This window comes from Saccopteryx leptura, chromosome 3 (assembly GCF_036850995.1).
Source record: "Saccopteryx leptura isolate mSacLep1 chromosome 3, mSacLep1_pri_phased_curated, whole genome shotgun sequence".
In the NCBI taxonomy this organism is placed as follows: domain Eukaryota; kingdom Metazoa; phylum Chordata; class Mammalia; order Chiroptera; family Emballonuridae; genus Saccopteryx; species Saccopteryx leptura.
This window is the reverse complement of record NC_089505.1, coordinates 174,836,990-174,859,809: the sequence shown is the minus strand read 5'-3', so window position 1 is coordinate 174,859,809 and position 22,820 is coordinate 174,836,990. Positions and strand designations below refer to the sequence as shown.

Below are 22,820 nucleotides of genomic sequence, written 5' to 3'. Positions count from 1 at the left end.
CTGCGGGAGGGGAAGAGAGAGACAGAGAGGAAGGAGAGGGGGAGGGGTGGAGAAGCAGATGGGCGCTTCTCCTGTGTGCCCTGGCCGGGAATCGAACCCGGGACTCCTGCACGCCAGGCTGACGCTCTACCACTGAGCCAACCAGCCAGGGACTAGGCTCCCATGTTTTTAGATCTGCTAAATCTGCTTCCAAACTTTTATAGCTATTATTTTCTCTCCTATTATCTTTTTCTTTTTGGATGTATGACTTTTATATATATTTAATATTAACTATATATAGTTGTATACCCTATTATATGCAGTGTACTTACTGTGTGTGTATAGACAAATACAGTATGTGTACTGGGTACATGTGCTGTGTATATACACATGCACGTGCACACATATGTAAAACTTCACTGTCATTTTTGTAGTGTTGGTTAGAGCTAATGTTACTGTGTGATTTCAGTCTGCCCTTTATAACTGAAAGTTCACATTAACTTTTTGTTTGTTTTATTTGATCATAATATACCAAACTGTTTACATGCATATGGTCTTCAGATTTGTTGCTCATAAGATATGATTGTTTACTGCAACTTTTAAAAATTGAAGGGACTCTTAGTGGAGAGAAGCCATGGACCTTCTATTTCGATGAATCCACTACCCATCCCTGGATGCTAAAGGTACCAAATCAGGACTCACACACAGGAAGTATCTCTTATTCCTGTTCTAGAAACATCTCTTAAAATACACCAATGACTCATTCTTGCCAAACACACACACACACATGGACATACCAACACAAACAACCACCAAAGAAACAAAATTTGGACATCTATAGCTATTTAATTTACAGGAATTATGGGGATAGAAGAACATATCAATGGACAATCAGAAAAATTTATACTGCAGAAAACTTTAAAGTAAAAACTCCATTTTCTTTAGTAAAGAAATTCTAAAAAAAAAAAAAAAAATTAGAGGGAATAGGCCAGAGGGTATTCTGTATAATAAAATATATTTCAGGTATTTATCAATTAATTGCATTGTATGAATATTATTTGAATAGAACCAACAAATTATTTTTTAAATTAAATAATTGGAAAAGTTTAAACATTCTAACAGTATTTAAACATTGTTATAAAGGAATTATATGTGATTATGATTTTTTAAAGTCATTATCTTTTAACTCTTTGTAAATAACATGTTATATAAAATGTCACTGTAAAGCTACAGTGACCATAACAGTGTGGTATTACTAAAAGAATAGACAAAGAGCCTGACCAGGCGGTGGCGCAGTGGATAGAGCATCAGACTGGGATGCAGAGGACCCAGGTTCGAGACCCCGAGGGTTGCCAGCTTGAGTGCAGGCTCATCTGGTTTGAGCAAAAGCCCACCAGCTTGGACCCAAGATCGCTGGCTCCAGCAACGGGTTACTCGGTCTGTTGAAGGCCCGCAGTCAAGGCACGTTTGAGAAGGCAATCAATGAACAACTAAGGACAACTAAGGTGTTGCAATGTGCAATGAAAAACTAATGATTGATGCTTCTCATCTCTCTCCGTTCCTGTCTGTCTGCCCCTGTCTATCCCTCTCTCTGACTCACTCTCTGTCTCTGTAAAAAATAAATAAATAAATAAATAAAAATTAAAAAAAAAAATAGACAAAGAGATCAACGGAACAGACCACATAGCTAAGAAATAAACCCATACAACTACAGTCAACTGACCTTTGACAAAGAAGCAAAGGTAATACCATGGAGAAAAAATAGTCTTTTCAACAAGTCGTGCTAGAACAACTGGACATCTAATGCAAAAAGAAAAAAAAAAAAGAATCTAAACACAGACCTTGTACCTTTGTAAAAATTAACTCAAAATAGATTGTATACCTAAATGTAGAATGCAAAACTAAAAGTTATTAATATAAGAGAAATCTAGATGACCTTGGGTTTGGCAGTGACGTTTTAAATACATCAATTGAGGCCCTGGCCGGTTGGCTCGGCGGTAGAGCGTCGGCCTGGCGTGCGGGGGACCCGGGTTCGATTCCCGGCCAGGGCACATAGGAGAAGCGCCCATTTGCTTCTCCACCCCCTCCCTCTCCTGTCTCTCTCTTCCCCTCCCGCAGCCGAGGCTCCATTGGAGCAGGGATGGCCCGGGCACTGGGGATGGCTCCTTGGCCTCTGCCCCAGGCGCTAGAATGGCTCTGGTCACGGCAGAGCGACGCCCCGGAGGGGCAGAGCATCGCCCCCTGGTGGACAGAGCGTCGCCCCAGGTGGGTGTGCCGGGTGGATCCCGGTCAGGCGCATGTGGGAGTCTGTCTGACTGTCTCTCCCCGTTTCCAGCTTCAGAAAAATAAAAAATAAAAATAAAAAAATACATCAATTGCTTATAATTGCCAAAATTTAGAAGCAACCAAAGATACCTGTCAGTAGGTGAATGAATAAATAATCTGTGGTACATCTACACAATAGAATATTATTACTCCATTCACTTAAGGTTTTTCCCTGACTGTGAAAATATTTAGTATATGCATGAAAATACATGGAGAAGGAGAAACCTTAAGTGCATGTTACTAACTGAAAGATACCAAACTAAAAAGGCTACTTATTGTATGAAACCAACTATGTGACATTCTGGAAAAGGCAAATATGAAAACGGTAAAAAGATCAGGGATTAGTGGTGAAGGAGGGATGAGTAGGTGGAGTATGCAACATTTTTAAGGTGGTGAAATTATTCTATATGGTAGTAGAATAGTGGATACATGTCATTATACATTTCTCCAATCCAGTGGAATGCACAACACCAAGAGTGAGCCCTAATATAAACTATGGACGTTGGGTGATGTGTCAGTATACGTTCATAAGTTGTAACAAATGTGCCACATGGTCTGGATGTTGACAACCAGGGGCTTATGTCCGAGGGAGAAAGTGTAGGATATCTCTGTACTTTCTGCCCAATTTTGCTGTGAACCAAACTGTTCTAAAATATAGTTTACTGAATGTGTGTGTGATTTTTTTCAACTCTTTATAAATAACATGATAAGATGTCTGGGATTTGCTTCAAAAAGAGCTAAGGGAGGTATCAGTGGAGAGCGGGTGAAGAGAGTAGGATGTAGGTGAGGTAAGCATGGCCATGAGTTGATAATTTTTGAGTCTCGATTTTAGGTAAATGATGCTTTATTATAGTTTTATCTCCACTTTTGATACACTGGAAATTTTCCATAATAAAAAATTTAAAGAGGAAAGACATACAAAGGTAGCCCCTGAATAACCCAGCTCATTTATACTAAAGTATAATCAATTGAACAAGTGCAGGTAACTACTATCCAATTCTTTCGTGATTAGGAGATGACTGGGGAGTGAGTAGTATTAGACACCTGCAGGACGCCGGGGAGCACAGTCAGTACCAGCTGTGTCTGTCTGCATGTACTGCTAGAATAAGAAGATGTAGGCTGAGGCGTCTTCCTTAAGAATGAATGCTCATAGATCACTTTATGAGAAATAATAGCTGCAGTGTTGACTTAAATAAGGGTAGATGATAGTTGTTGCTATTCACAGTAGATATATATTCTAGCAGATTAACCATTATTCCCTTCCATATTGTGGATAAAATTGTAGAAGTAAGTCTCGGGGAAAATCTATAAAAGGAGACTTTTTTACACAGAAAAGTCATTACCCTTTAATTATACACACTAGGATTATTAACACTTTAAATTATACTTATTGTAGAAATACAAATATTGATCGACTTACAACTTATGCACCTTACAACCATTCGACTTTACGACCACAATCGCTAGCCACAACTGCTCCGCGTCTGGCAGCGCAAGCGTTGCCCAGCTGGGCGTACGACAATGTGGACCAGCTTCCGGCAGCACTACCATCTCCACATGCACCATTTCAACTGTTATCCCAGACTCGGTACAGCAATTTGTGTTTTGTGTCTTGGATATTTTTCATCAAACCCCTCCCAAGATGTCTACCAAGAGGAAATTGTTTTTGCAAATATGAAACCAGTTGTACTGGTAATGCAGTGTTTTATTTAAACCTGACGAATGTAAAAATAAGAAACAAAATGGTGTAGAGATGATACAAATGGCATAAAATGAACAAAGAAAATTATATATAAAAATAATGAAAGAAAATTACGATAAAATATGACTAAAAGATTTTTATAACATCATTTCACAGTACTGTACATATAGCCTCCTCAACTTATGACCAAATCGTGTTACAACTGGTCTGTCGGAACCAATTGTGGTCGTAAGTCGAGCACTAGCTGTATACAGCAATATAGAGTAAAGCTTAATGTTTCAAAAGATGCTTAGTTCTAATTCTCCTTGCTGGAGAATTAAATTGATATTTGCAGATAACAGCTAAAACCTCTGGCCATAAGTCATAAAGCTATAACCTAAGTGCACTAAGGAGTGACCAGAAGCAGTCAACACTTATACTGTTGAAGGTACATAGAGTGATTTCCTATTTTTGTGGTTTTTAGCCAGGAACCAGGTAGACATGGCACATTGAATACGGTGACAGGGGGACAAATGAAGAACTGATGATCTTTCTGCTGTAAGGACCGGAATATTACACCCAGAAAATTGCAGCTACTGGAGAGAGAAGAAGAACTTTAAAAAAAACAATCAATGAAAAGATCCCCAAATTCTGTTGGTCCCTGGCTGATACCTCAGACAGACAGGAATGGAGAGAGATGAGAAGCATCAATCATCAGTTTTTCGTTGTAACACCTTAGTTATTGATTGTTTTCTCATATGTGCCTTGACCACGGGCCTTCAGCAAATCGAGTAACCCCTTGCTCGAGCCAGCGACCTTGGGTCCAAGCTGGTAAGCTTTGCTCAAATCAGATGAGCCCGCACTCGGGGTCTCAAACCTGGGTCCTTCGCATTCCAGTCCAGCACTCTATCCACTGCGCCACCACCTGGTCAGGCTAGAAAAGATTTTTTGAATAACACATTGGTCAAAAAAGCCATCACAAAAATTAGTAAAACCAAGAAGATTTTACATCAGCATGTGAGATACAGCTAAAGAAATGAAACATGAGCTAAGCAACAAACTAAAAAGTTTTTTAAAAATGAACTAGCCCACTGAAAATAGAAAAAAATAATTTTAAAAAGTAAATGGAAGTAGTAGAAAACAAAGATACAATACGAATGATCAAGTCAACAAGGCTAAAAGTCGGTTCTCTGAATAAATTTAAAAAGGGATTATTGGAGACAAAATCTGGCAAGATTGATCAAGGCAATAAAAGAGGAGAGAACACAGACATTATGAATGAAGAGGGAAATGTAATTCAACATGCAACTGCTTTTAGGAGTTCTGTGATCAAACTGAGTTCCTGAGCACAGCCAACTGAGAATTTGAGCCTCAATCTGATGATCAGTGAGAAGTGAAGATATGCAGGAGAAAAGCCTCTCTTCAGCACCTCTAAGAATTCTTGTGATCTTAACCAAACAGAACAGCTACTCAGGGCTGAGTGAACCCTTCCCCCACCCCATTTCAGTCCTGCCAGTCACTTAATGCAGAACTTAAAACATATCCTTATCCAAAATAGAAAAGAATATTCTTTTGGAAAGGAGAAAACGAACATACATGATTTTAAGACTTATTATTCTGTGTTTGACAGAACCAAGTCAAAACATGAAATCTCATTATATATTAGATGATGAGTGATACATTATCCACAGTGACAATTTGAATGCCAAATGGGTTTTGAAATGTAGGTCCTAATCAGAACCTTTCAAAAATGCCACTGTGTTTAAGAATAGCGCTGTTGGCTTTGCTGTCGTTAATGACACACAAATGATGGTGTGCGCAGGCACTGCAGCTCTGCCGCTTCCCACACTGCTCCTGTGAGCCGGCAGCCCTCATTGTCTCTTGTTCCACTCCTCCACCAGCGTGCCACTTAGAAGAATTTAGGGAGAAAGAAGTGACTGCTTGCTTGCTTTTGCTTTGCTTTTCAAAGTGTTTCTTTTGTGCAGGGAAATAATCTTGTTCTGTCTACAGAAGTGGTTCTCAAACTTTGGTGTGCCCTGAAATTGCCCAGGGGGCTTGGGGGAGGGGTCCAGGCAGCTGTGTTTTTGCTTGGCGCCCTGGTGGTTCTGAGGCACCAAGGTTTGAGCATCAGTTGAGGGTTTCAGCATCTGCACTTTCCAGATTCTGTGACACGTAGTCCAAGGCATGTGAGTTATGTCCCTCCGCACCTTGATAACACTGAATCCTTACTATTTGTCAGACATTGTTCTAAGTTCACGTGTATCAGCACCTATTCTCACAATAGCCTTCTTGGATCTGCACTATTATCCCCATTTTATACACAAGGAAACTGAAGTACAGATGTCAAATAATGTGCCCAAGGCCACAGGACTTATTAGGAACAGCAAGGATTTGAACCCAAAGATTCTGGCCCTGAAGCTTGTACACTTAACCTTCATCTCTTCTGTTTGACATAACACTAGTTTATGAGACAGCAAATGTTGCTGAATGAGGGTCCCTTTTAAGTAACAGTGTCACAGCAAAGACAGGAACTCACCTGTCAGACTCCAAAGACAGAAAGGATGTGTAACCCCAGGTAGTTGGGTAATTCTTAGGTTCTGTGAGGCTACAGAGATGAATCACATTTAGCTCTGTCTCAAGGAATACAGAGCTAATCCAAGCAATTAAGAAAAGTGTGACCCCAATTCCCTGATACTCCTGTTTAGATTTAAAGAAATTGGATGTACCACTCGGCATTCCCATGACTGAGCACAAGAAGAAATCACAATCAGCCTATAAGCAGCTAATTGAAGCCAGGGAGCAAATGAGATCCTATCAAACAAGCAGGGGGGTTAGGAAAGAATAAGGTACCTGGGGTCTGAGAGGCAGACCTCAGAAGACAGGTCTGCAGGAGAGACAGAGCAGTCACAAGGAGGGATGGGAACCAGAGGCTCTGGGGAAAATGCAAAAAAAAAGGATTGTGTAAGTTTACTTTTTAGAAAATGTGTTCAAACATAGCCATTTAAAGTGATCTGTGTCCTAGAATTTTTAGGGGGAAAAGCCACAAACCAACTTCATCACTTGATGCCAGTTTATCTTTTTACCAATGTATCTCCTAGCATTTATGGGAGAAATACCATTGCACTTGGTTAGACACCAGAGATGTGAGGTATATTTGCTGTTATATAACAAAATCATCATCTGTACAGATAACAGTACAGATACCATACACAGTAACAATGTGAAAGGCCAGCTCCTGAGCCACATGTCTACATGTGTTCCTATATTTAACCACAATTTCTATTCATAGAATCACCTTTCATAGGTATAGCATGCTGTGCTTTTCCAAGAACCTTCATGTTCAAGATATTTTACTCACTGTGAAATGAGCAGAATTAGTATTTTTACATCTGGACTTTACCAAGGAGAAAACTGAAGCTAAGAGAAAATAGTGTTTCCTTTGATCACATAACTAGCTTGTGAAAAGGCTAAAACAAAACCATACTCACTAAGTCTCAGTTCAACTCCTTCACATTAGAACTCTGGACATGGGAGGTGAAGACATCAACATGTAACCTCAGAAACAACAGGTAGTTCCTTCTACCCTTCTGTAGAAGTATCTCCTTGTGATCAACTTCTTGCTCCAGACCACTAAGTAAATGCCCTGAAAACTCGAGGTCCTTTCTTCCCTAAAGAGAAGGACTATTTTGGGTTGTTTTTTTTTAGAAAATGGTGTTTAAAAGGAATATTTTAAAAACCACATCAGAATTTATGCATTAAAACAAATTCAGCCTTTGGCCCTGGCTGGTTGGCTCAGTGGTAGAGCGTCGGCCTGGCGTGTGGAAGTCCCGGGTTTGATTCCCGGCCAAGGCACACAGGAGAAGCGCCCGTCTGCTTCTCTACCCCTCCCCCTCTCCTTCCTCTCTGTCTCTCTCTTCCCCTCCCGAGGCCAAGGCTCCATTGGAGCAAAGTTGGCCCGGGCGCTGGGGATGGCTCCATGGCCTCTGCCCCAGGCACTAGAGTGGCTCTAGTTGCAACAGAGCGACGCCACGGATGGGCAGAACTTCGCCCCCTGGTGGGCGTGCCAGGTGGATCCCGGTCAGGTGCATGCGAGAGTCTGTCTGACTGCCTCCCCGTTTCCAGCTTCAGAAAAATACAAAAGAAAAAAACAAACAAAAAACAAATTCAGCCTTCAACATAATTCATAATATTTCAATATAATAGTTGGTAAACGAACTATACAAAGACATTTAAAGGATAATCACGTGAAGTTTAAATATGGTGTGGGTTGGATGGTATTTAGAAGTTAGTTTTGGTAGGTGTGATGATGTGTTCTGTCTGTGTTAGAAATTAGTCTTATTTTCAGGCCTTGTGCTGATGTGGGCTCTGCTTCAACAACAATATGGTGGTGTTAAATTTATCTAAATAAATTACACAGTCTTGGTGAATAACAGCTCTGCTGCCTGAATGTCAAAGCATTTTATTTTCCCCTTTTTTTAATTTTTGAAAATGTTCTCTGAAACACTTTATGAACCACAAAGAAGCTGAGTCACACTACTTTAGAGTTCTACCTCATTTGGATCCAAAACAATATTATTAGTTGACATGACCCTGTTCCCCATTGTTGACACTATTTCCACATAATCATTTCCTTAAAACAGCCTCCTCCTACCTTGTATCTCTCTGTGCAAGGATCTAAAATTATTTTAACAAATTCCATGGCCAAGCCATCAGCTCAAATGTGAATGAAACTGAATGACTCCAGTCAGGCTTCTGGTATAAATGTTATAGAGACCCTGGTGATCTGAAACATCTCCTCCAACGATTTCACTGCATGGGACCAAACACAGAGTCCCTGGGAACTAAGTCCAACATCCCTGGGTGGGAACGAGGACCACACTGTTTTCAGGGAAGAAGAAATCAACCATAGGTAGAAGAAATGAAGGCTGATCTTATTAAGCACATGTGGCAGTGAGCAAGATGTGAGGAGGTGACTAGGATGTAAAGTATCCTAAGAACCCGACCAAAGCATCTACTAATTCTGAAATTACTTCACTAAAGAAGCATGAATGGGGAGAGTTGTCTTCCCTCACTCCACCTCACTTTTCCCTAAGGGCAGGATGAAATTTGCTAATATAAGATTGGTTTTCATTTATAGAGTTTTGAGGATATCCTGTATAAAAAGTTTTCTTTGTATAAGCAGTATCTGCTCAAATTAGCAATTCAAGTCATCTTCATTGACCAAGGATGAAAGCAGCGTATGGAAAGTGTGAGCCCAGCCTGGGATCCTAGAGTCAAGCTGGGTGGACTCTCTCCCACTTGTGTGAAACGTCTGTTTTTAAAAACTTGTGGCTCTTTGAAAAGTCCCATTTGGAGTTTTGTGGTGATTGCATTAAATTTATATGCTATTTTAGGTAACATGGCTATTCTAACTCTGTAGATTCTTCTGATCCGTGAGCACAGACTGTCTTACCATTTCTTTGTTCTTCAATTTCTTTCAACAGTGTCTTTGTTTCTCAGTGTATAGATCCTTCACTTCTTTATGCTCATAGAAACTTGATCCTTATTGTTGCAATTGCAAATGGGATTATCTTCTGACATTTCATTGTTAGTATATAGGAATGCATTGGCTTTTTTGTACATTGATTTTGTATCCTGCACTATCACTGTATCTGGTTATTGTTTATAATAGTATTCTGGTGTAGTTTTTAGGGTTTTCTATATATAAAATCATATCTGCAAGTAGCAATAGCTTTATTTCTTCATTCCCAGTTGAATGCATTTTAATTCTTTATCTTGCCTGGTTGCTCTGGCTAGGACTTTCAGTACTATGTTGAATAACAGGGCAAGAGTGGGCAACCTTATCTTGTTCCTGATCTTAGAGGAAAAACTGTTTTTCACCATAGAGTGTGGTGCTAGCTGAGGGTTTGTCATATATGCTCTTTATTATGTTGAGGCACCTTCCTTCTATACCCATTTTACTGAGTGTTTTATGGGACCATAAAAGACCCCAAGTAGCCAAAGCAGTCCTTGGAAAAACAGAACATGACTGGAGGTATCGTGCTCTCTGACTTGAAATTCAATTTCATAGCTACCATAATCAAAACACTGTGGTTGGCAGAAAAATACATAAACCAATGGAACATAATTGAGAGCTCAGAAATAAACCCACACATGTGTGGACAACTGATTTTCAACAAAGGAGCCAAAAATATACAATGGAGAAAGAAAACTTCAATAAATGATATTGAAAAAATTGGGAAACCACATGAAAAAGAATGAAACTAGACTACTATCTGACACCATATACAAAAATTAACTCAAAATGGATTGAGCACAGCAAAAGAAACCATCAACAAAACAAAGGGTCAACCAAACAAATGATAGAAAATATTTGTAAACAATACCTTCAATAAAGGGCTAATATCCAAAATATGGAAAGAACCCAACAACTCAACAACAAAAAACAACCCAATTAAAAAATAGGTAAAAGACCTGATTAAACACTTTTCCCAAAAAGACATACAAATGACCAACAGACATATGAAAATGTACTTCACTGGCTGTAAAGGAAATGCAAATCAAAACCACAGTGAGATACCACTTCACACCTGTTAGATTGGCTGTTACCAACAAAACAAGTAATAGCAAGTGTTGGAGAGGATGTGGAAGAAAACCCTCATTCACCACTGGTGGGAATGTTAACTGGTGCAGCTACTATTGAAAACAGTATTGAGGTTCCTAAAAATTAAGAATAGAATCATATAACTCAGCAATCCCTCTACCCCCAAATTTTGAAAGCACTTATTTGTAGAGATGTATGTACCCCGATGTTCATTGTAGCATTATTCATGGTGGCCAAGACATGAAAACAACATTAAGTTCCTTCAATAGATGATTGGATAAAGATGTGGTACATTTATACAACGGTATACTACTCAGTCATAAGAAATGATAAAATACTGCCATTTGCAAAAACATGAATGAATCTTGAGAATATTGTGCTAAGTGAAATAAGCCAGTCAGAAAAAGCTAAGAAATATTATTCCACTTATATGTGGGGTATAAAACAGAAAACAACAAATGAATAAACAAAACAAACTTATAGACACAGAGAGCAGTACGGTGGTTACCAGAGGGGAAGGAGGTGGGAGCAAGGTAATGGGGGTCAAATGTATGGTGATGAAAGGAGACTAGGCGTTGAGTGAGCACACAGTGCAAAATACAGATGATGTATTACAAAATGTACACCTGAAACCCACGTTATTGATGCTCCAATAAATTAATTTCTTTAGGTCCACTAAATTTATTTTAAAAATTATAAAACATTTCTTGCAAAAGAGCATTGCGTTCTGCACACTGCTTGGAATAGAAACCAGGGACATAGGACTGTTGTTACTTTACCTCCCTGTCCCCTCATGACCATAGTAATTACATAGGGGGAACTTTCCTTTTTAGCCACCAACAATGAACAAAAACTAAAATTCACTCACGCTGCTGCTTTTTCAAAACTTCATTGTTAGCTTTTGCACACCCTCCCCTCCTCACCCTGTTTGTGAGGAACTAAAAATTATATCTGATGAACAGAAAAGATTGCACTACACCTCAAACGCAGAACACCTATGAAGAAGGATGTTGGCTTTAAACAGAAGCAGATATGAAAAATTTAAAAAAAAGAACGTAGGACTCCTTCAGTTCTCCAATAGTCTTAGAAAAAAGTTTCAGATTGCTCTTTTACACTGTTCTGCAACAAATACTATTCATTTTATATCTGATCCTGTGTTTCTCTAATGGTACTGATCCAATCTCTGGACCCTTGTAAAGGCTCATCAATTTTGATAGAAGCTCCTGACTCATGATGAATTTGCTTAATTCTCTGCCCACCTTTGTCAATAACAGATCCAGCCAAATCTCTGGGCTAGTTACTTGTGCAGCAATACTAGGTCCACCAAGATAGCATGTGAGTCAGAACACCCTGCAGAGGAGTAATAATATTCAGAGCCACACCATGGTTCTGCCCTTCTGAAGGGCTGCATGCATCTGTTACAGAGTCCCAAGATACATTAGCTCTGAAACCAACCATGCCATCATGATTTTCTCCAAGTCTTCTTCTTCTGTCCTAGGCCATTGGATCTCCTCCTTTAGGTGGTGGTGGTAGAGGAAGAGGGAGAGTCACCTTCTGCTACTATCCTGGCCACCTCATCCAGGAGGAGGAGGAGGAGGTCCTTGCAAAGGGCTTGTATCATAATCTCTTCTAGAGGAAGACATTGGATGCTCACCCTGACCAGAAGGCATTCTGTCAAAACCACCTCTTCCCCCACATGGGAAATCCCACAGAACATCCACAGTGGTCATCAAACAGTGTAAATCCAGGTTTCATTGTAAGAATTAGGGTCAAAAGGCCGTGCACGTCCTTGGATGGGAGACTCCGATATACTATCAGGGATGATCTTCATGTACTCTACACCCCTGTCAGGTTCTCCTCCAGTAAGAATGGCCCTGCCAGTGGAATGAGGACAGAATTCCTGGAGAAGTTTGATTGTTGTCTGAGTCATTTCAAAGATTTTAGCTCCCTTGACCCCAAAAATTCCTTCTGCCAGACTGATGGATCAAGTCTCAATCCACAGCCAAAGTCATGTCCTGTACAGAGTTGGTCATTTAAGCATTGCACTGCATCAGACTCGAGTGGAAGCTGGCTGGTTGTAGTGTGTGATGGCACTGCAGGCCCTCTTCCAACATAGGGATGTTTTTCTTCAGCATATCTCCAATTGTTTCAATATCAGCACTGATCCTCAGTGTGCACCCAGGGCCTCGGCCTTCTGGGGCTGACATGCTGGTGCTATAGTCTGTGTGCAGAGCCCAGCACTCTTGCCCCCATTCCCATTCACCACCCCAGCCTTCTTGTTCTGCAGCAGAATGCAGAATTCAACCCTCAGCAGCGTTCTCAGATCATGTGAAAGCTTGTTCCTCTTATCTTCTGCAGGGTGCTTACTACATTCACCGTTGGTCTCAGTGTTGGGGAAGGTTTTCACTGGCTGTCAGTTTTCATTTTCTTGGATTATATGGGTGCACCAATCAGTTATTATATATCCTTGCAGAGCAAAACTGAAGTGTTCTGGGCAGGATCAACTGACACCCTAGTGCAGAGGTCGGGAACCTATGGCTCACGAGCCAGATGTGGCTTTTTTGATGGCTGTATCTGGCCTGCAGACAAATCTTTAATAAAAAAAATTAATAATGTTAAAAATATAAAATATTCTCATGTATTACAATCCATTCATTTCCTACCGCTCATGTTCATGGTTGTGGGTGGCTGGAGCCAATCACAGCTGTCCTCCAGGACAACACCAAGTTTTTATTGGATAATGCATAATGTACACAGGTCGTTGTATGGCTCTCACGGAATTACATTTTAAAATATGTGGCGTTCATGGCTCTCTCAGCCAAAAAGTTTCCCAACCCCTGCTCTAGTGCTTCAGGTAAACAAGCAGGATATGAGCAAGATGGTGAGGTTGGTGCAGCAAAGAAACAGAGGATAATAGCATTGGCAGCATTTTCACCTAAAGTGAATTTTTAAAAAATTGTGGTTCAATAAAAACCACCTAACCTCTTTTTGTATGCAGTACTCTCTCCAATTCAACCCTCTAGAGTGAAAAGTCATCCACTGACTAAACACTAGCCTGTTGACATCGAATTGCCTGAGTGGGGACATTCATGCAGGGCCCAGCCTGTATTTCCCTGTGAGCTCAGGGATTTTATACCCAGACTCTTTGTTCCCTGATGGAGGGCAGATGGTCAGGACAAGTGCTGTGCGATACCCTAAATAAATTAGCCTAACACTCTTATGGGCCCCCAACTTCTCCCTGTACTGTGAGAAAAGTCTCTACAACAGCTATGTTGTGACTTGAAGGAAGGGAAGAGGCTCCCATGGATGCGTCATGGAATCCAGACGAGAGGAAGACTGTTCCACTTCATCTTAGGAAACGCCAGTGTTGCTTCATGTAGAGGAAAATCCCATCAATATGTTTCAGAAAAAATGTGTTTCTTCATAAGAATAGACACCATATTTGATAACTCACCTTATAAATTAAACCCAAGTAATTTGGATTATTTTACAAACACAAAGCTACTACTCATTTAAAGAACTTGGGGAAACAATGAGCTATCTGAAAGTTGTCAGGCATGAAAAATTCCTGTGAAAGTTCAGGGTTTTTGAAAACTCTCCAGGTTAGTATCTCTAAGCACATAGCCTTAGAAATAATGTAAAAGTTAAAATTCCACATTTTAAAATCCTGTGTTTTCTAACTCTTCCTTCTTGCCTCAAAACAGAACCAACCTACCTTCCTTCCTTCCTTCCTTCCTTCCTTCCTTCCTTCCTTCCTTCCTTCCTTCCTTCCTTCCTTCCTTCCTTCCTTCCTTCCTTCCTTCCTTCCATCTGGTCTGCATCGGGTGACCTCAATCTAAAAACTCCAATTCAGTGCACCAATCTTACATCCCTATTGAAAGACATCACCCAGAGAAGGTCATGCCATTTTTTCCCCTTAAGTGTGAGTTTTACCACCTGAGTTAAGTGTTCTGAAGATCTGAGTGAAAATATCAAGTTAGAACAAAAAGAGGAGTGGAAATCAGAGGCTGGGCGAAGCTGAGAAGCCGCTCACAGGTGTCTCTGGTTCTGAGCCCCTTTCCTCTGGCCTGTAGAGTTGAGCTGGTTCCTATGGCTCTTCACAGCTCCGAGACTCAATTACAATTCTCAAGCTCTGGACACACTAGTCATTTTGTGAACAAGTTTGTAAACTGTCAAGTACTTCACAGCCATTATCTCTCTATCAGGTAACTAGTCTCTTCCCACAATAACCTGCCACTGAATTGGTCTGCCGGGACTTTCACTCTCAGCGGGGGAGGGGAGAGAGGTGAGGGAGACAAGATGGCTAGGTGAAGACAGTCTTTGTCCCGCCTCCCTGTGCCAGCCCTTCCTTCTGTTTCCTTCAACCAGTTGCTATCCTTCCTCTAAACTTTAAAGTTTTATTCCTTGTGTTAAATCTAGGGCCCTTGTGTACTCTCTCCATCCAACTTAGATGCAACCAGAGCTTCAAGAGTTAAACACTGCTTGTTACTCAGAAATATTAGATGAGCTCTTGCTGTCCTCTGTAATAGCAGCCATCACCCTGCAAATGGCACACATAATTGCTTTCATTGAAGCAAGTCAGATTGAATAAAATCTGTATTTTTACAATATTAATGTTTCAGTTCTCATAATTAAACTGTGTTTATGGAAGATATTAATGGGGAATCTAGGTGAAGGGTAGGTATATGGACACTCTTTATATTACCTTTGCCACTCTTTCATAAGTCTAAAATTATTTCAAAATAGTTAGTGAGAAAAAAGAATTGAGGATCGTTTTCTAAACCTGCTAGAAGTTCAAGTAAATCATGGCCAAGCAGCTCTTCCCTTTGCCACCTGAAAAGATTTAAAGGGCATGGGTCTTCTGTCTAAAACAGGCCTCAAAGAGCAAGGGAAGTGGTTTGGAAAGGTAGTCAGAACTGAACTTTTGCTCATACTGTTTCCAATTAGCTCTAGGAACTTCACTAAAAAGAAGGTGCCCCTTCTCAAGTTCACCACTATCAACTCTTAACTAAACCAACCCCAGAGCCCGCACTTGTCTTTCTTGTCACTGGTTTGCTAGTCTCCAGATAGGACTGGGGTCAGGACAGATTCCCTATGAAAAGCCACATCCTCTTCCTGCTCATACCTGCTGTGCCCCAAGTCAGGATTTTACCAGAAGATTCACTGTTATACTTTAATTCACTGTTTTCAACAGTTTTTTAGTACTGTATGCAAAGTAACATGCTGGTCAGAAACAAGAGCTACTCTAGAATGAATCAGTCAAGGCGGAAGTACCATGTCTTGGATCCCTAACTGCTTGGCAAGATCCGAGTTCTCATTCTGATTTCTTTCCCATCGTCCCCTGACAACAGGCACTTCCCCATGACTCAGAACTGCTTGTCCCTCAGTGAACTCATTGTCTGCATGCATGCCTGTCCAGTTAGCCTCTTTCTTCTTGCCTCCAAGTGCTTTGTGATGTCTCCTCTGCTGATGAGATTTAACATTTTTGAACTTCAAAGGCAAACTTCTCACCCCCAGATCTGTTTCTGCTCCTCTCTTCTTCATTTTCCTTTGTGATCTTCCTTCAAAGATTCCCCAGACTTACCTTGAAATGTTCTTTAATTTACCAGTCATCCTCATTTTCCATCTCCTCCTCCCCTGGTCAGTCATCTGCCTGCCCTTCTTGGCCTCACAGGTTTTGTTGGATTCTCCCCACTCTTCACTACCTCTTTAGCCTAACCTGAGGGGAATGACATTATAAAAGCAAGTCTAACTATTCTATCAATGAAAATTTTGGTGACTTAGCACAATAAAAGTTTACTTTATGCTCACATAAGATTCCAATGTAATTTTCTAGAAGGTGACCCTTTGTCATGCTTTCCTCCAGCAGATGACTGCTTCCATCTGTGATTCTGCCTCTGGCTTCTTGTCTAGCTCACTGGGGTGCTTTCCACACAAGCATCAGATGGAAATGGGCAATGTAGGGGCTCACACACTACACCTTCGACGGGCCAGGCTGGGAAAGAGTGTGTATCAGTTCTGTTCACATTTCACTGGCCAGGACTCAGTCTCCCAGCCCCTCTTCACTGCACCAAAGGCTAGCAAATGGGGTTGGGCCAGCTGCCCTGGAGAGAAGAGAAAGCAGGTCTGGTGAACCACGTGTTCCTGTATACCACACACTTGTGGGCTCTGAACCCAACCACTGACGTCGTTTTGGAAACAAACTCTGTACTCTTTTCTCCTTATATTTCCAGGCTTAGTTCGTTTCCCCCCTTGGAAGGATACAGGACAAATAGATTTCCACGGATCACTGTCACTTTCTCTTTCTCACCTTCTGCCATCTAAATGTCCCTAAGCCTGACCTGTGGTGGCGCAGTGGATAAAGCGTCAACCTGGAAATGCTGAGGTCGCCAGTTCGAAACCCTGGGCTTGCCTGGTCAAGGCACATATGGGAGTTGATGCTTCTTGCTCCTCCCCCCTTCTCTCTCTCTGTCTCTCTCTCCTCTCCCTCTCTCTCTCTCCTTTCTAAAATGAATAAATTAAAAAAAATAATAAAATAAATGTCCCTAAAAACCCACGAGAATGTGGTTGGAGTGATCGTGCCCTTAATCAAAAGCCACTCCTCTCTGTAGCCCTATCTTCGTGCATGTACTCTGGATCCTCCTTCTTGCAGGCTGACTACTGGTAATGTTTTGCTGTCTTTAACCCCAGTGTGCCACATGACCCTGTTTCCATACAACCTTCTGATACCTCTGTAAATAGTCCCTTTATTAAGCTGTCACTGAATTATCCTAGTTTGTGACCACCTTTCTGATTCCTGGTAGGGTGCTTTCTGATACTCCTTGGATCTTTGCATAAACAGCTGGGTGCTAAGGTCCTGCCTAGCTCCTGACCCACCCCCTGATGGCTGTGTCATCCTCACCTTGTCTTCAGGCCATGTGCTCTACTTTTATCTGCTTTATTTTAAGACAACCTTTCACACATGATTCCCCTTGAACCTCTAACCTTTACCTAAAAATTACCTTCACCTTTCTTCTTTACTTCTTGTGTACTCTGAAGATGTGTTATCTCCTGTCTTGTCCGGACCACCCTTGTTACTGTGCCCTCGAGTCCAGACTCTCACGCCATGCCCCAGACCTTGCTCTGGCATCTGTTCTCACCTGAGGCTTGACAGTCCTTTGTCATGAACCACAACAGGAAGTTCAGCATCCCCAGCCCAATACACTCAGTAGAAAGCCAGGAACCTCCCCTCCCTATGACATCCAGAGTGTTTTCTGGGCACAACCACTAACAGAAAGATAATGTAGACAATCCCCTAGAAACCTGAGAATTAAACAACATACTTCTCAATATCCCATGAGTCAAAAGAGAAATCACAAGGTAACTTAGAAAAGCGAATGGAAATACAATAGTATATCAAAACCTGTGAAACACGTAAAAGCAGGGCTTCGCAGGAACTGAATAGCATTAGGTGCTAGTATAATAAAACAGGGAAGGTCTCAAACTGGCACTCTAAGCTTCTGCCTTAATCCAGAGCAAACACAAGGAGGAAATACTAGGAGAGCAGAAATGAACAAACAAGACAAGCAATAGGAAAAATAATAACATTGATAAGTCTCTAGCCAGTGTGATATAGGAAAAAGATACAAATGACCAATGTCAGGGACAAAAGAGGGGATATTACTCCTGATTTTATAGACATTTAAAAGATAACAAGGGACTATTATAAACAACTTTATTGCCAATCAATTTGATACCATGGATAATATGGACAAATTCCTTGAGAAACCATAAAAACTCATTCAAGAATAACAAGATAACTTAAATAGTTCTATATCTATGAAAGAAATTGAGTGCAGGCCTGACTTGTGGTGGCGCAGTGGATAAAGTGTCAACCTAGAATGCTGAGGTCGCCGGTTCGAAACTTGGGCTTTCCTGGTCAAGGCACTTACGGGAGTTGATACTTCCTGCTCCTTCCTTCTCTCTTCTCTCTCTCCTCTCTAAAATGAATAAATAAAATCTTTAAAAAAAAAAAAGAAGATGAGTTCATAGTGTAAAACCCTGCCATGTAAAGAAAACTTTAGGCCTCAATGCCTTCACTGGTAAATTCTACTAAACATTTAAAGAATAATTAAATTCTTATAGCATATTTAGCTCTTTCAGAACATAGAACATTTCTCAATTCATTTTATAATTCCTGCATCATCCTGATACCAGAACCAGGCAAAAACATGTCAAGAAAAGAAAACTGCTGGCCAGTATTCTTCATGAGCATTGACCCTGAAGTCTTTCACACAGTGTTGGCAACCCAAACCTAGCAATATATAGAAAGGGTAAAATATCTTTTCATCTGTACTTTATACCAGAAATGAAAGGTTAGTTCGACATTTAAAAAGTAATCAGTCACTAATTTCGTCAAAAGACCAAAAAGAAAAAGAAAAAAAAAGAAAATGTATGATCATTTCAAAAGATGCCAAAAAAGTACTCTGGATTTGGAGTCTACCTCAGTTCAAGTGCTGTTTCTACTGTTTACGAGTTGTGTGGCCTTTGCCAAGTGACAGCTGTCTTTGAGAAGCTCTATCCTTATCATAGACTGGGTAGAAGAATCCTACTGTCATACTGCTGGGTGACGATGAGAGAGGACGTCTGTCAAGTTCTCCAGAGTTGTACTTGGCCCACATGCCTCCCTCCTTCCTAAAGGACTGAAGGGTTGGTGGTAAGGTTATTACATGAGAACCCAAAGAAGGGCCAGTAGGTGCCTCCTGGCGTTCCCCGCCTGCTGAACCCTGTGAAACTGAGCTCTGGAGGGAAGTAGCAGCAGTATTCTCAGTTGGCCAGTAGGGAGTTGCCTTGCTCCTGGGGCAGGGTGGGGGGTGTTCAGAGCAGGCATCATGGGCGAGGTCTCTGCTCACGGACTTGGTGGACAGAGTGAGCCTGCCGGAGGTGCTGCCTCAGCCATTTCAAACTTTTGTCCAGTGGTTGAACTTAAACCAGTGAGCCAGGGGAGCCGTCAGAGGTTTCTGAGCGGAGTAGTGGCATGACCACAGAAGCATTTGGAGCTGTTGTTGGAAATATGAATTATACATTTGTCGGTTGTAACTCTGATGATAGACTGGGGTAGTGAGGACCCTGAATTCACCAGGGAATGCTACTCCCAGGAAAATGCATCCTTGCATAAGGAGCAGTCCCAGGTCCTTGTGATCTGGCCGGGACCACGAATGGCCTTAACCTCAGGTAGATGCTAAGGCATCCTGCTCTGCATTTCCTTGCAAAGCTTGATTGGCTGTCCAAGGAAAGGGGCTTCCCTTTAGTCATACATGGGGGAGCAGGGTGTGGAGAAAAGCATCTCTGAGTCCTTCTTTGCGGACCATCACTTGGAGAAAGGAGGAATGTGGCATGGATACATGTAGAGGGGACACCCATAGGGGGTGCTCAGCACCCATTTCGGTGGTGATATTGCTGTCCTGGCCCCTCTCTTCCCTCAGAGTCCTTTATCCTAGCTCTCTCTTCAAGGTGAAGGAGTATAAGGGCAAGGGGAAGGCTTGGGTCATCCCACTAGAGAGAAATCTTGGAGAGAAATCTGAGATGTGGCCTGGAGCATTTGTGCATTTGTCAAAGCTGACCTTAAGTGACACTGATTTTTTCTCTCTGATAGGTGCTGGGAGTCTCTGAGGAAACTGACCCAAAGACAAATATCCTTGACTAACTCAAGGTTCATAGCAGGCCTCAGAGAGTTACTGACCAGGTTGGGTTAATAAGATATTTATTTATAGAGCATGTGTGTGATGTCTGGCACTTAATAAATGTCTTATTAATTCTAGCTGTTTTCATCTTTAATTACTTCTTACAAAAGAAAAAAAGGGGGGCACAGGCCAAGGGGCTGAGTATAATAATAGGTAACATTACAGCACTTAATATAGACTGGACACTATAAGGAAGGGCCTACATTTTATTTATTTATTTGTTTGTTTATTTAGTGAGAGGGGAGGAAATAGAGAGACAGACCCCCACATGTGCCTCTACTGAGATCTACCCGTCAACCCCTGTCTGGGGCTGATGCTCGAATCAACTCTGCTATTCTCAGCAGCCGGGGCCAACTCTTGGACCAGTTGAGCCACTGGCTATGATAGGGGAAGAGAGAAAAAGATGGGGGAGAGGGAGGGGAAGAAAAGCAGATGGTCACTTCTCTCGTGTGCCCTGACCAGGGATTGAACCCAGGATGACTGTACGCTGGGCTGACACTCTTATCCACTGAGCCAACTGGCCAAGGTCAGGTAGGTTCTACTTTAACCCCCATTTTACATTGAGTAAACTGAGGCATGGAAAATTTAAGTGACTTGCCCGAAGCCATGCCAAAAGGACCCAGAAGACATTGTGTAAACCTCACCTGAGACCCACTCTGGTTCTGTATGTAGTTCAGGTCTGCCTTATGCCTATAGCTCATGTCACTTGAGTGCATGGCCAAGTTCTTGGTCTCACTCATGCTCCTGTGAGGCTGATTATTCCAGAAAGACCAACAATTAACTTTAGAACCAGCCCAGATTTTTCTTGGCTGAGCTTAAGACTCCAATGCAGGTTAAACAAAAGCAAATCAAAAAAATATTGGAAAAAGCAATGACATTTATTATTTCACTTAATGAGAAGCCTTAATGGAAGTTGAAACTCTAGGTTGATTAAGAGTTAGTGACCCAGTGACATTATCAAGGACCCAGGCTACTGCCACTCTCAACATGTAGCTTTTCTTCTCAAGATAGTTTCTCCAGGCGCCTAAACACCTGCTATGTGCAGAGGGAAAATGAGAGAACATTTGTGTCTTGTATGCTTTACGTGAATGAGGAAGTCTTTCCCAGAACCCCCACAGCATTTGCCTGCTCGAGACTATGTCTTGGCAGGATGACTGAAAAATCCACAACTGGCTTAGACCAAACAATGTTCACCTGGACTCAACCTCTCCTAAATGACATGGCCTCTCAGAAGTGACCAACATATCTGAGTTCCATGAGCAATGAAGAAATGGGGAGTTCCTTGGGGGCAGGCAGCCAGGTCGCGGCCATTACTGTGGTGTGTGTCGGTGCCTGTCTCCACCCCCGCCGGCTGTGCACTGGTTCCCCTGATCAGCTGTCCCTGAAGGACATCTATCCCACGCTAGCATCTATCTTATTGTAGAACTCCTTGCCTCCATCCCATGTGTCCTTCCAGCTGCTGCCCCTTTTCTTTGCTTCCTCAAGAGCCAAAGCCCTTGAATTGTCTACGCTCACCACCTCTTCCTGCTCGTGCACTGTTTAACCAGGCTTCCAGCTTCTCCACCAAAACAGCTGCCAGACATACTCAGAATTTGCCCACTGCCAGCACCCTCATTCTCCTCTGGACTCTCAGGGGCCTGCTAATTGCCGTTTCCACCCTTTGTCTCTTGGGTGAGACCTCTACACGCAGCCCTGCTGATCCCTTCACAATGGGGGAGAGTGGCCAGGCCAATGTCACAGACCCCCAGCCTGCTCAGTCCACCCACAGCAGAGGCCCTGTCCTCGCTGCGTGCGGCCAGGTCTGCTGCTGCTTCCCTCTGCCGTGACCTCCTTCTGGCGTTCTCCCCCGGGCGCTCTCCGTCCCTCCGCCCTGCTCTGAGGACTCTCCACACAAGCCAGCTTTACTTCTCAGTGACCTTGTCATCACCTGACAGCCCACGTTCACATGTTTATGGTCTGATTCCTGCAGTCGCACATAAGCTTCATGAGGGTAGGAACCCTGTCCAATTTAGTTAGTGCTAAAACAGTGCCCGGTACCCACTGAATACATGCTAAATATTTGTTGACCGCTATTGAACTATGTGACCTCAGGTGAATCACTTTAGATTTGGGGGTGTCAGTTTCCTTACCTATGAACTGAGGGGCTCACTGACTTCCAAGTTTCTTTTTTTTAAAAAAAAGTCTCTAGAAAGGTTATATATCAGCTTTCTTGGGGTGCCATAGCAAAGAACACAGTCTGGTTGGATTAAATGACAGACATCTATTTTCTCATACTTCTCGGGGTTGGAAGTCTGAGAAGGTGTCAGCTGGGTTGGTTCCTTCTGAGGCTTGTAGATGACTGTCTTCTTCCTCTGTTCTCACACAGTCTTTTCTCTGTGCCTGTGTCCTAATCTCCTCTTATAAGGACACTAGTTAGTTTGAATTAGGGCCCACCCAAATGACCTCATTTTAATTTAACTCACCTCTGTAAGGCCCTGTCTTCAAACACAACCACATTCTGAGATCCTGG

The 22,820-nt window shown here is 42.0% G+C and overlaps 1 pseudogene; it reads right to left on the bottom strand.

Moving 5' to 3' along the window:
- Positions 1 to 11,672: 11,672 nt before the first annotated feature.
- On the bottom strand, positions 11,673 to 21,051 carry LOC136398367 (heterogeneous nuclear ribonucleoprotein K pseudogene; annotated as a pseudogene).
- Positions 21,052 to 22,820: the final 1,769 nt, after the last annotated feature.